The sequence below is a fragment of the Cloeon dipterum genome, chromosome 3 (genome assembly GCF_949628265.1).
Source record: "Cloeon dipterum chromosome 3, ieCloDipt1.1, whole genome shotgun sequence".
Taxonomy (NCBI): Eukaryota; Metazoa; Arthropoda; class Insecta; order Ephemeroptera; family Baetidae; genus Cloeon; species Cloeon dipterum.
The window spans coordinates 7411314-7425436 of record NC_088788.1 but is presented as its reverse complement, the minus strand read 5'-3'; positions in this window follow the sequence as shown (position 1 = coordinate 7425436).

Here is a 14123-nt window from a genome sequence, read left to right as displayed (position 1 = left end):
GTTGATTCGTGTCCAGAAAATTAGTTGCAATATAGCTGCACTTGCACTTCACCTCCGACTCGTCTCGGCTCCCAAAGCTCTATTCCCTTTTTCCGATTTTCATCCCTTATTTATGCTTTTTCTCTTCCTACCCACGCCACCACGCCAAAAACGATTCCTTTTACAATCTACAATATGTTTTTGGCCCTGAAGAGAACACGTGTGCCTCCCGCTTTCTCAATTCCTCAAGCAAAAATTACGAACACCTAAAAGACGATTGGTTTTTACAATTTGTTGACAATAAATTTGAACATCGAAGACGCTCGGTCCTCACAATTTGTCGACCATAGATTTAAAGTCGCCTGCCACCCTAAATGTCACGCGCACAATTTCATTTATCTTTCGCTTATTGTGCTGCGCTGGACTTGCTCCACATGCGGCTCGATCTCACGCCGCTCTTTAGTGCTCGCAAACACATTTTTGACTTGACCTTTGCTGCGTACATTTCTTTCCCTAAGTAATTTCCTTGCCATATTAGAATTAGAAGTGGTCTCTCATAATTTTACTCAACATAAAGTTAACAGCTATAGTACTCAATATTCCCCTTTTATTTGTATTTCCTAAATTAAAACTAGATGTGTGATGAGTGCAGACTAATCTTACTTAAAAGACGATTCTTTTCTCCACAGGTGAAAAACTGTGCAGCGGAAAACGAAGAGTGCCGAAGCTGAAATGAATGAAATATTTATTAAACACCAAAAGGTGTACAACAGACATAATATACAGAGTAATTAAATCACATATCAATGCTCGTTTTTGCTTTGGCGGCTTGGCACAACGTCAGATTGTTCTTAACACATTAAAAAAAAATGGTAAAAGTTAATTTGTTTAATATCACAGAATTTGCACTCGCAGTCCTCACTCGCGCAGGAGTGATAGGTCAATTTATTACAGATCAAATAGTGAAAACCGTGACAAGCGTGTCTCGTGAACATATGTCTGTTAATAAACATGGCTCCCTTCCAATTTCGAAGCTGAAATAAATTATATATACGATGGTTAAAATCTCAACTGCTGAAATACAAAAATGGAAATCATAAATATTTTGTTTTGCCAGGAGAAAAAGTTAATGCATAATTCGAACAGTGCTTTGAAATCAAAAGAAAATTATTGACAAATTATTAATTCTTGAATAATTTAACTGTATCGTGATTTTATTTCTGCTCAAAACGACTATTCTGAAAATAAAACATGAAATTCAAAATAACATTAAATTTTTATTCACGCGCTCCTTTGAAACATATTCTTAAATGAAATGCAAGCAATAAATGGAAAAATAATGTGACTTTCATAATACATTATTCTTAATTAATTTCTCCAATAATAGATCAAACTAAAATTTATATTTAAACTTATATAATAATGTCATGTTGCGAATTTCTGCAACACAGCGAAACCAGAAAATATTATTAGTGCCTTCCAAGCCCTTAAAGTGGAATGTACAGTGATTTTTTATTTAAAAAAATGAAATTTCATGTAAATTTAATCCTAAACCGCCCTTTTTTCCATGCCTTTCAGACCTAATTGTGGCATAAAATCCAATTTTTCAAATTATACTAGTTTCGCCCTCTTTTTTGAGCAAAGGAAATTAATTGATTTCGGATAGAGGAAAATTATGAAAAAGTGTGCAGTACAAATAAATTTTTTATTTATTTTATTTTTTATTCATTGTTTACCATGTATGAAAATTTCAAATTTTTCTAATAATGAAAACGGAATTAAAATGATAATTGAGTGAAGTTAATAGGTTCCGCGCCGGTACCTTCTGTAATACAATCAGAAGCGACCGCGTGAACGCCCCCCTCTGTTTGCCGGCAGCGGCGGCAGCGCTGGCCTATCAGATTGTTTTTGCCAATTTTCTACGAAATTTTCAGTGCTTGACTATGTTTTCTCACATGATTTGGAATCCTCTCATCGAAATCTATCTGACAGCCAGAGTCTTTTTTGGGGGAAATGCGGAATTCCAGTGAAAATCACGATTGCACAATTTCTTTTAGAATTCTCCTTTTAAAACAATGCTAAGTTTGAGGCCGATTTTCTCGAAAATTTACAGTGCTGCATGTGCATTTTTTAACTGTAAATGATCGTCAGGACCTAATCTGTGTATGTGCGTTAAAGGATTTTGCGGGGAAATTCACTATCATTCCTCTTTAACTTACAGCTCGCAGTCCTGGAACGGCTCGCTGCTGCGGCGGCATCTCTCTTGTTCGTCGTCGCGGCGGCGCTCCTCACGTTCGTCCGTCTCTCTTATTTAATTATTGCTATTTGTCATAAATTCCCTCAGCGACCAGAAGGGACAAACAAGATCTATTGTAAAAAGGTTTGCCACAACTTATTGATGAATCCCGGAGCCAATCTTAATTATTCAATAGCCAGGATATGCGCCACGGTAATATTACTTTTAATAATTTAATTTGTTTTAAGTGCCAAAAAAGGTGTAATGTCTCTTTAATGTACCTTTAAAAATTAAAAAGTATCCTCTGGTGTCCTGGACTAATCCTGCTAAATCTGCTTTAATTAATTCTTCAATTATTAATCGGTGTTTGTCTCGATCAGTCAAGAACACCAGGGGATACCTTTTAATTTTTACAGGTACTTAATTAATTACCTTGCTAAAAATAGACATTCAGTGAGCCTTTAATATTCAGAGTACTTTATCTTTGACTTAATTATATATGTTGCTGGTCATGAAGGAGGACAAAAATAGTGAAACAACGTGTATTATGAGCTTTAGAAATTGAGTTGGGTTTGGTTTATTTTTTATCGAAGTGACTCTAACAGAGAAAAAGACTTTCGATCTCGAAATTGGCCGTAAATTACGTTAAGTCGATTAAGGAAAAAAGGAAAGCCAATTTTATACATAAAACAGTGGTTTTTCGATTAGCGGTCGACGGCCGCGCGTTGGGGCAGACCGGGCAGAGGAGTGTCATGCTGCCATATCATCATCCATTTTCCTTTTTTCATCTTCGATCTTCATTTTCATGTGAGCATACAAACGAACAATCCGATTTGACAGCCTCGCGTAATCATTGGATGTCCAGCGGAAGGCGTTAACAGGGACATCTAATTTGTGATTCGTAAACCTCCAACCTCTTTCGTCCTCCATTGAAACTTGCCGAATCCATTCAAGAAGAGCTTTCAGCAGGAATTCATCGGGGGTCGGCGAAACCTCAGCAGGAGCGTCGATCACTGCCCCATCAGTCGGTTTCTCCGTGACGCGGGGGACGAGTGGCAACATTACTGACGCACTCTCCTGAGCGACAGGATGGGCCATGCACTGAAATCAAACACGATCAACAATTAGTTTTTCAGGTTTTGAAAATTAAAAAGGCTAATTTATAAATTTGTTTACTTGACTTCGTGGACAATTATATAATTTTCTCTGTGAAAAAGGTTTAGATCCATTTTAACTCTTCTAAAAGTCGTCTTTTACTGTCAAAACCATTTTCATGTGGATTTTATAGTTCAAAATTTGATATTGATTTTATTGAATTTTAAGTGTTTAGTAGTTTAAGCGCTTTAAGTATTTTTTTTAAAGTCAGCAGCTCATTGATAAAAACCGCTATGCTCAAAGAAATAGGCCTCTTTTGTTTATTACGATTTTTTAGATTAATTAAAAATAAATAACGCAAAAATATTGGTTTCCGTTATTTTGTACAATTTGCTGCTCACGGAAATAACAAATATTTTAAAAATATTGATAAAAACGTTAGGATTTTCGCTAATTTTTCGCTTAAATCGGCTCGAAAGCAAAATATATGAAATCTTTTTAATACCTGGGCAAGGCCGATGAGGAGGAGGATGGCGATCGTAGCGCGCATGTTGATTCGTGTCCAGGAAACTAGTTGCAATAAAGCTGCACTTGCACTTCACCTCCGACTCGTCTCGGCTCCCAAAGCTCTATTCCCTTTTTCCTATTTTCATCCCTTATTTATACTTTTCTTCTCCTACACGCCACCACGCCAAAAAAACGATTCCTTTTACAATCTACAATATGTTTTTGCCCTGAAGAGTACACGTGTTCCACGCTTTCTCAATTCCTCAAGCAAAAATTACAAACACATAAAAGACGCTTGTTTTTTTTTCAATTTGTTGACAATAAATTTGAACACTCAAGACGCTTGGTCCCCACAATTTGTCGACAATAGATTTAAAGTCGCCTGCCACCCTAAATGTCACGCGCACAATTTCATTAATCTCTCGCCTCCTGCGGCTCGATTTCTCCTCGTATTTTCACGCCGCTCTGTAGGGCTCGCAAACACATATTCGACTTGACTTTTTCTTCGCACAATTGTTCACCTGAGTAATTTTCCTTGCAATACTAAAATCAGAAGTGTCTCTTTGCATTTTGCCTTTTAATTAGTTTTCAATAGTGTACCTTTTTCAAAAAATGATAATTAGCAAGTGAAAATATTTATGTTGATTTATGTGTAGCTATTTTTTAACCCCATCTATCGTATTTAAATAAACATTATTGTTTTTGTGACCACTTTTGAATTCCTCAGTTCACCAATCCACGCTCTACATCTTTTTTTTTTGCTCTCTTTATCCCTGTCCTCTCGGAGCGGGAAGGGCGCGCACTGCACTAGCACGAATGCTGAAACCCGGATCCCAATAACACTGCGAACGGATAACATGGGCGCACCAGGCCGCACAGGGACCCAGCCCACTCAAGGGCCACTTGCCTCCGCACCGAGGACTGCATTGAAACGCTAGACATTCGTCCCGTGAAGCCAAATCGCGTATGCTGGAAAGGTGCAAAGCAGCAAGTAGCGAGTCGCCTCCCAGCCCGTTGAGCAATTTGAGCATTTTGAACCACTAAACTAACCCCTTTTTGCCATTTCTGACATTGGGTAGCCAGTATTAGATCTCCCAACTGCTCAAATACCTCCCATTGCTTTGACACTCCTGAGAGTGCCTTAACAATGCGAGCCAACGGGCTCGCAGTCTTGCTAATAAACTATTTTTGCTTCCTCTGTGACAAAAGTAATTAGAATAAATGGTTTCTCGTCAGATTTTATTTTGAAGAGGCAAAGTGAATAATAAAAAAGTTATTGTTTTCATTTTCGTCTGCTCTTTTTAAAGTTTTAGGGAAATGGACTAAATTTTGTGAGAGAAATCTAAACAGAAACAATTAAAACAATTTAAAATAATGCTCCTCAAATTTTTTTATTTCTTACTATTGCTGCAAAATTACAATTATTTGGCTATAAATTGTAAATGCATGCAGCTATACATTTTATGAAATCACATCGGAAAATTAATCGAGACGGAGAATTAAAGCAGTGTTTTTCTGAATGATTTCTGATCTCGCAGCAAAAAGATAAATCTAGTACTCAAAATCCGCCTTCTAGCTTTATTTCCTAGATTAAAACTAGATGTGACGAGTGCAGACTAATCTTGCTTTAAAGAATATTTTCTCCATCTCCACAGGTGATAAACCGAGCCGATAACGAAGAGTGCCAAAGCTGAAATAAATTGCGATGGTTATTATCTCAGCTGTTGAAAAACAGATTCAAACAAAAGTACGTTTGTGTTGACATGATAAGAAAAATATTTCCTGTTTTTTAAATACCAAACAAACTATTGCACGGCTGCAAGAGATAAGTACATTTTTAGCTTTAGAAAAGTGAGATACTGACCAATATTGAGGTGCATATGCTCCTTTGAGGTAAGATCTGGGACATCAAAATGACATTCAGTAAAGGAGCAGATGTGGCAGATACGCAAAAAGACCAAGACGGACGCATTGAGAGCGGTGGCAAATCGCACCACGTACATGCCCGACAACAAGGGCAGCGCCGAAAGCAACATTTTCAAAATGCTTGAATCAGGATCTGTGCGGTGGCAAAAAAAAACCCATTAAAGCCATTTCTCTTTATTAATCAAAATTTTTACCAACGCTAGTCCAGTGAACGATGGAACACACTGTCGTGAATATCATTTTCATCAAGTTTGGTCCATGGATGAGAGACCTGCTTTGCTGAATTATTAAGTCTCAGCAAATTATTGCAAAAAAATTTACCTGTCATTTGTTTCTGCGGCTGGGTTTCCCGTCATCTTGCTGGCTTCTCTGCGGACCACCACACGCACATACACGTGTGTTGTATATATAAGGAATGTTTAATTTATGAGAAATATTATTCACTGATATTGATGTTTGTCCTGATAAGGTTTGAAATATTAATATTATTTTCAAGTCCTTCGGGCTCACGAACAATAACAAAAAATAAATTCTGTTATTAATAAAGATACAAAAAGTTTCAAAACATGTTTAGTTTTAAGGTATAGTTTGGTGACTGCAAATTAGTTTTACCCTGGTTGGCTCGCATTGTTAAGGCACTCTCAGGAGTGTCAAAGCAATGGGAGGTATTTGAGCAGTTCGGAGATCTAATACTGGCTACCCAATGTCAGAGATGGCAAAAGTGGTTAGTTTAGTGACTCGAATTGCTCAAATTGCTCAACGGGCTGGTTTGCACCTTTCCAGCATGCGTGGTTTGGCTTCACGGGACGAATGTCTAGCGTTTCAATGCAGTCCTCGGTGCGGAGGCAAGTGGCCCTTGAGTGGGCTGGTTCCCTGTGCGGCCTGGTGCGCCCATGTTATCCGTTCGCGGTGTTATTGGGACCCGGGTTTCAGCATTCGTGCTAGTGTAGTGCGCGCCCTTCCCGCTCCGAGAGGACAGGGATAAAAAGAGCAAAAAAAAGTCTTCGCTTCTCGCTTGAGATTTATTTTGCAATATCCAGCTTTAAAAGTTCCACAAACAGAATAAACAACTCTAAATTTCTTCATGCTTTAATTACACTTAGAATTAAGATATTTTCCTAAAATTTCCAATGCGTTTTTCATAAACATTGTTGTGATACTATTTTGACTCAAAAAGATCCATTAAACGCAAAATAAATTCATCTGCATAAATATCATCATCTTGATATCTTTCATGCACCATAAAAGGATCTGTCAATTTTTTTTTTAATGCGGTGTAACAGCCCCAAAGGTTCTTCTTGTATTTAGAAGAGTAAAATTTGATATTGGTAAGTTTAGGAAGAAAAGCACTTGAACTCTTCACAAGATCGAAAAGTAAATCCCTCAGCTCAACATCATCCTCAGCTCCCTCTCCTACTGGATGGTACGTGTGTAATTTCAAAGTGTGCAGCTGGGCCAGGATTTCATTATTTTGAATCATCGAGATCACCGTTCTAATGCCAGCCTTATCGAACTCCCAACAATCTATCGAAAGGATCTCTAACTTCGGTGCTACTAAGATGCTTGATAAGTCCATTTGTCTGTCACTCTCACTTTATCATTCAATTATTAAAAAATATTTTTCGTGCGTTTAAAATAGGTTTACCTTAAATCATAGGTACCCTCACGACACTTCCATTCCAATTCCTTCAGCTCAGCAAAACATTCAATTTTCTTCGGCTTGATGTTAACAATATTCAGCAATGCAATCTTCTCCAGGTTGGGACACTGTTTTAAAATAGAATTCAAATCTACAAAATTGTCGATGCATAATGTCTCTTCGGAAAGAACAAGAGTTCGAAGATTTCCGCCATATGTTTGCCACCACATCTGTTGATCTTCCAAATAGTGACTCGTCATATTGATGAGGTGCAGACAATTGATTTTAGAAAATCTGTACAGTGAATCCCTTGAACAAAATTTGAAATAGAAGTCAACCTTAAACATTAGAAAACATTAATTTTCAATTATTCTAATTTTTTCAATAGAGTTACCATGAGAACAGTAATGTTTGGAAACATATCATGAAGAGTGTCCGTGTCATAATCTGAATAATCGACGCACACATACAAATGTCGCAGATTTGAAGTTTCAGTGAATCTGAGCGAGGATTCATTTTCAAATGGTCTGGTAAATATACAGTGCAAGTCTCGTAGGGTGACATTGCAGTAAAGCTGCACAACCTCAATTTTCGGGAGATTTTGAATGCACAAAACCCTCAACCAAAAGTGATTGTCGTAATAGTTGTCTTGTGATTCAAAGATAAATTCCTTCACGTTGAACAAGCTGCTTTTAATTTCTTCTGCTGAAGGATGAATATCCGTATCTTCGAGTCTGACGTTGAGAAATTGCAGGTTCGGTAGATTTTTACACAGGTTCAAAATTTCGTCCACCTCAAATGAGTACAACTCGACGAAAAGCCGGTTTAAATTGAGCATTTTTCTCATCATTTCCAGCATTCTCGGGGTGCAACGCTTTCGTTCAATTTTAGTTTTGATCGCATGGTTTCTCTGGATAGTCAGCTCATTGATGTTTGGAGCCAGTGTTGTGGCGCTATTAAGCAATTCTTCGCAGTAAGGGAGTGTCTAGAATAATAAATAATTTTTATTTTCATTTGCTTTTGAAGAGAAAAATATTATCAAACCTTTTCGAATGAATCGTTCACATATCTATCAGGACAAAAGGATAAAATTCCATTCAGTTCGATGGAACGTGTTCTTGAACTAAGTAAAATTGGGAAGACCTCCATCATTATTTTAAATTTTTCCTCTTCCCTAAATTCCGCGTTACATTTTCCTCTCATCATCTCTTGCAGCAACTTTTCCCTCAAAACACGAGCTATGAATTATTCATTTACATGTAGAAAATATATCATTCATAACAGCTCACGCAATTTTTGCAGATTTTCCCTCTTATCTGGAAATTCAACGTAGTACATCAGATTTCCAATTATGTCTCGAACAGCCAGATTCTCCAACGATAAGCTATTTTTCCCTAGTTTCATCATTTGAAGCTTTCTTTTGGTCAAACGCAAAACCTCTTCATCATCCATCATCAATGAAAACTAGAGCTGAAAAAAGCAGGATTACAAATTTGATATGATATATGGGCTCAAAGCCAGCCGCATTTGGACAGTGGGTCAGTTTTCATCTGATTGTGAGAATGCGTTTCAAAGTATTTTAAAATAACTGTATTTTCCCCCGTTTTTCTGGCTCGTATTATAAACTTTTTTTAATAGAGAGTGCATCCGGCCCGGAGAACCAAAATCAGTTCATTCAGCGGGGGCCAGATGTGCGAAAAAATTGATTTGCACTGCGATGATCCAAGATGGCGTCTGAATGTGTGAAACAAATAGCACTCTTTTGATTCCTGTACGAGTGTCAAGAGATTGTTTTACGATCCAAAATCCAATATTGTTTTACGGTCTTGTTCTTGAAATACACTCATTAAAAGCAGGAAATCAAAAATATTGCAAGCAAATTTTTTTATTTTAAGTAGCATTACTTTTAGGCCACAACCACCCTTAAAATACCGTCCCTAAGAACGAAACCCTTTCCACCATTTTTACTTTGGGCACGATTGCCGCTAGTCAAGGTTGCCTGCTGTCACTCAAAATTATCCTAAGTGAAAACAGTTCTAATTTTTATATCAATATCAAATTAAAATAAGAAATGTTTTTGTGACATTAAGAGTAAATTAAAAATATTTTACCTTCTTGGTGGAGAACGAGCCTTTCGGTAGCAGAACAATGTCAAAAGTAAACTTGCAGGGCCGTCCTTCTACTTTTTTTTCTTGTTTTCTCGCTTTTCCCACAAATTCTTCTATAATTAGTGTGTGTTGTTGGTTTGAGCAGGAAAACTGGAATGAAAATATCTTTCCAATCCGAGGCGTTTATATGCAGTACCAGTTAACGAGCCTCTCTCTTATTAAAAAAAAATAATATGTCTTTAATTTCAACATTAACTGAGGTTTAAAATAAATAGCTTAATCAGTATATTTTCACTTGCTACATAATATACTAATTTGAAAATGGGTACATTATTAAAAACAAAGGATTATCTGAACTCAAATTATGAGGAAAAATACAAAGAGTCACTATAATACTATTAATTTGACTATATAAAGCTAAATAATCTGTCTTTTGAGTTACGATTATTAATTTAGATTAAAAAGTATTTTATAGCAGATCGGCAGCGCAACAAGGCATCCCCACATTGACAACAACAAAAATAACTGTGAGGGTTCGCCGCCGCTGCCAGCTGATCCGCGGGTCGGCGCCCCACTGGCTCCGCCGCTTACAATTAGTAGTGGTTCTAATTTACGCTTTAACCTTAATATTGCTAATCTGTTTCATTAAAAAGCGAAGCCCTATGTGGGGAAATACAGTTCAATATAAACAAACACGTTATAAAGCAAAACTAAACTTTATTGTCCATCTGCACATCACGGGCACACGGGCGTTGGCTGGACTTCAGTGTTGGAGAAAAAGGCAACCCCAGAAACCGCGAGATTCACGTGAGACTTATTTTTCCTTTTATCGAATGCATTTGATTATAGAATGTGTTTTGACTGAGCGGGGGGTAAACATCCGATATTAATTTGAACTTTGACATTTTGAGACAGTAACACGGTTAAATTCTCAAAAATTAAACGGTTATTTTGTCAATGGTTTGTTTCCAAAGCGCTCTTCAAATTATGAATTAAACAAAAGCCCTTAGCGCTTGCAGGTGGTTGTGAACAATAAACAGTCGGCGGAGTGGCAAAAGAGGCCGCAGCGTCGGCCTTGGGACTGATCTCAATTCAATTGAATTATTAGAAATTTAAAACCGTTTCGCAGTTGTTGAATAGTGCGCGTTGAGTGCGTTAAAATTGTCGGCGGCTTTGGAAAAATCGTGTTAAGCGGCCCCGGAAGAAATCTCACAGCTTCACACCTTGACGCGGCCCGTGCCGAGCCGGCGCTTGGACAGCGACGCCGCCTCGCACTCGAGGAAGCAGAATCCGCGGTTCTTCTTTTCGTCCAGCGACTTCTAGATGATCACTTTAATTGTCAGCCTCGGTGTGTGTTTTGTTCGGGGCGTCTCAGTTCCTTTGTCCCGCCGGTAGTGGATTTCTTGTCGACAAGCAACAATCACACAAATCCATGACTATAAATAGTTTTGGCTTTGATAGCGTTTGAAATTGCTAAGAATAGCTCGGCATTTAACATAACAGATTTTCATATTGTTAATCTCAGCTCCGCGGTTATTCACTTTACAATATTTTGCTGATGCGCCCGTTGTGCCAGCCGGTGCTGAACTTGAACGCGTGCGGTCCGATTACTCAGCACTAGTGCGTTCTTCGGGAGCAAATTTTTCTCCCTGGGAGTCCCGGTCCCGAAAAAATGTTTCCTCTGTTACCGGAATTTCCTGGTGCCCTTACCAAATATTTTTCCCGGGAATTCCCGCTCCCGACTCTTATTTCCCGATCCTTCCCGCTCCCGATTTCCCGCCAAAAATTTTAAAATCGAAAGTAGACACCAGCAATGTGCGTTGATAATTTTTAATTCTTAGCTCGCATATTTACAAATACAAACTTACTATGATCTTTTATTTTTCCGTGTTGAAGTTATAAATTATACTTTTCTTTGATAAAAAATCCACGGAGGCAATTTTTACTGGTCAACGTTAAATACTAAGTTTTAAATAAAATTCAATTTTCTGTAGATGCAGAAATTAGTAAAACTAAACCTAAAAAACTGCATTTTATTTAGATCAAGAACTTTTCTCCCGACTATTTTAAGTGGCGTGAATCATCAATGAAAGAAAATTCTGTATTCTGTAACATTTTTAGTTGTAGTGAATGACAAAAATGAAATATTACAGCTTGAACTCCGCAAATTGAAATTAGGACAGTTCATAAAGTTATCAAACCGTGAAAAATATCTAATATACAAAACATTCCTAGCAATTTTTTAATCATTCTAGGAAAATTAAAAGCGAGTTGTGAATGTGAATTTTGACTAGGTTCCCGGGAATTCCCGCTCCCGGCAAAACTTTCCCGCTCCCGTCCCGACCGTGGCTCCCGCCTAAAAATTTGGGTCCTGGCGCCGGGAATTCCCGGGAGATTCCGGGAGTCCTGAGACATTCCCGTCCCGGCGAACGCACTACTCAGCACTGCTGCTTGTGACATTAACCCATATTATATAGTTTTAAAACTCGACAAATTCCTTTTATGATGTACTCACATCAGCCTTGTGCATTTAATAAACATGTGAATCCCTTCTTGTATCAATACAGGATCAGCTTAATTTATTGTGTGTTAAATATTTTGATGGTGACTTTGGTGATCAGAGATGTGTGTTTTGACACTTTTGACCCTACTTATATAATACCCATCGACAGGGGGGGGGGCGGAGTTAAGGGACGGGGGCGGGGAGGGTGGCCGAGGGGATTTCGGGCCCGTGAGGTTTTTTGCCGCCGCATCATAGTGGCCCGGGGAGCCCCTTCGAAGCAGGTGGACTCCCTATGCTCCTGTGTAAATAAATCGCCAAAACGGGGCCGATCGGGCCGAAATCCGGATGGTCGACCGAGGGTCACTTCCAAATGCGTAAACAATGGAGAATCCCGAGATTCGTCCCATAGGCGAATTTAAAAAAAATAAAACCAAAAGAGGCATTTTGGAGGGTCTTTCTTGGGCAGCGGGGGGTGCGAGGGGGATGGGTGGTTTAAAATGGCGCCATCGCACGCAGAATTTAACCCCGAGTTCAGCCAACTCCGGTTTTGGCCCGCAGGTCCCATAGGGGCCGAGATATAAAATTCGAAAGGCCGAAAAACGTGGTTTGGACAATAATTATTTTTTGAGGAGCCCGCCGCGACCTCTCATTCGAAATAGGCTGCAATTAGCTTCATTTTGATATGTCGGTTCGCCATCCTGCTCGAACGGCGCCGGAGGTGGAAGGGCCGAAAGGGTTAAAAACAGGCAAAAGTCGAAGCTCCCATAAGGTTAACACGGCCGCAGACATGGAAAGCTAAAAATCTAAAAACCCCATCAAAAATCAATTTTGCCCATCCTAAGACCTCCCAGCGAGTTTTAGGCCTGTGCAACCTCCTCAGGGTCAAAGGTACAAAACGCGATTTTTCGGTACTCGCGGCCCCCCCGCGGAGGCCCTATGGGCGCTTCAACCTGGCGTGCCCAAACGACCTCCCCCAGGGTCCCCCGAAGTGATATTTTTTTTTTGCTCTTTTTATCCTTGGTCGTCCGAGGACCGGGAAGGGCGCGCACTGCACTAGCACGAATGCTGAAACCCGGGTCCCAATAACACCGCGAACGGATAACATGGGCGCACCAGGCCGCCCAGGGACCCAGCCCACTCAAGGGCCACTTGCCTCCGCACTGAAGACTGCATTGAAACTGCCGACATTCGTCCCGTGAAGCCAAATCACGCATGCTGGAAAGGTGCAAACCAGCAAGTAGCGAGTCGGCGCCGGTGCGCCTCCCAGCCCGTCGAGCAATTTGAGCAATTCGAGTCACTAAACTAACCACTTTTTGCCATCTCTGACATTGGGTAGCCAGTATTAGATCTCCGAACTGCTAAATAACTCCCATTGCTTTGACACTCCTGAGAGTGCCTTAACAATGCGAGCCAACGGGCTGGTTATTATTTAACAATATGGCAGTTAATTTTCTTGACTAAATTATGTTTCTTATTTAATTTTGTGTTTTTAATTTTAAGAAAAATATCTAAGCGTTCTTCTCATTTAGGGTTTTTTAAAGAAAATTCTAGGAACATTTAAAAAAATATTTTGAATTAATCTCAGAATGATCCATAGAATAATCTGGGCATAATCTATTAACTATATTCAAATTTCCCCTTTGGGATTATTCTAGGGATATTCTTGTAGATTAATCTCTAGATTGATTTTAGAACATTTTAAGGTTAATCTGAATTAATTCCAGAAATTAATTTTTTGGATTAATCTTAAATAGATCCAAAGAACAATCTGAGGATGTTTCCTGTAGATTAATCTCTAGATTGATCTTAAACTCTCTTAGGTTAATCTTGATTAATTCAGGATTAATCCTGGAACATTTTTTTGGATTAATTTTTTCAGTCAAATTTAGATTAATCTAGGATTAATCAGGATATTCCTGGGTTTTATTTTTTTATGCGGGGTGGAGGTGTTTTTACGCCACAATTTATTCTTTGTAATCCCTGATTGTAGAGTTTTCCGTGGCTCACTTAAAAAAGTATTCGACAGACACTTTGCCGCAATTGTTCTAGTGACGCTCTCGAAATCAATTCTCGTCAGAGAACCGTGACAAGACTTGGAGCTAATGGTCACCAAATCTTGGAAGGCGGGTC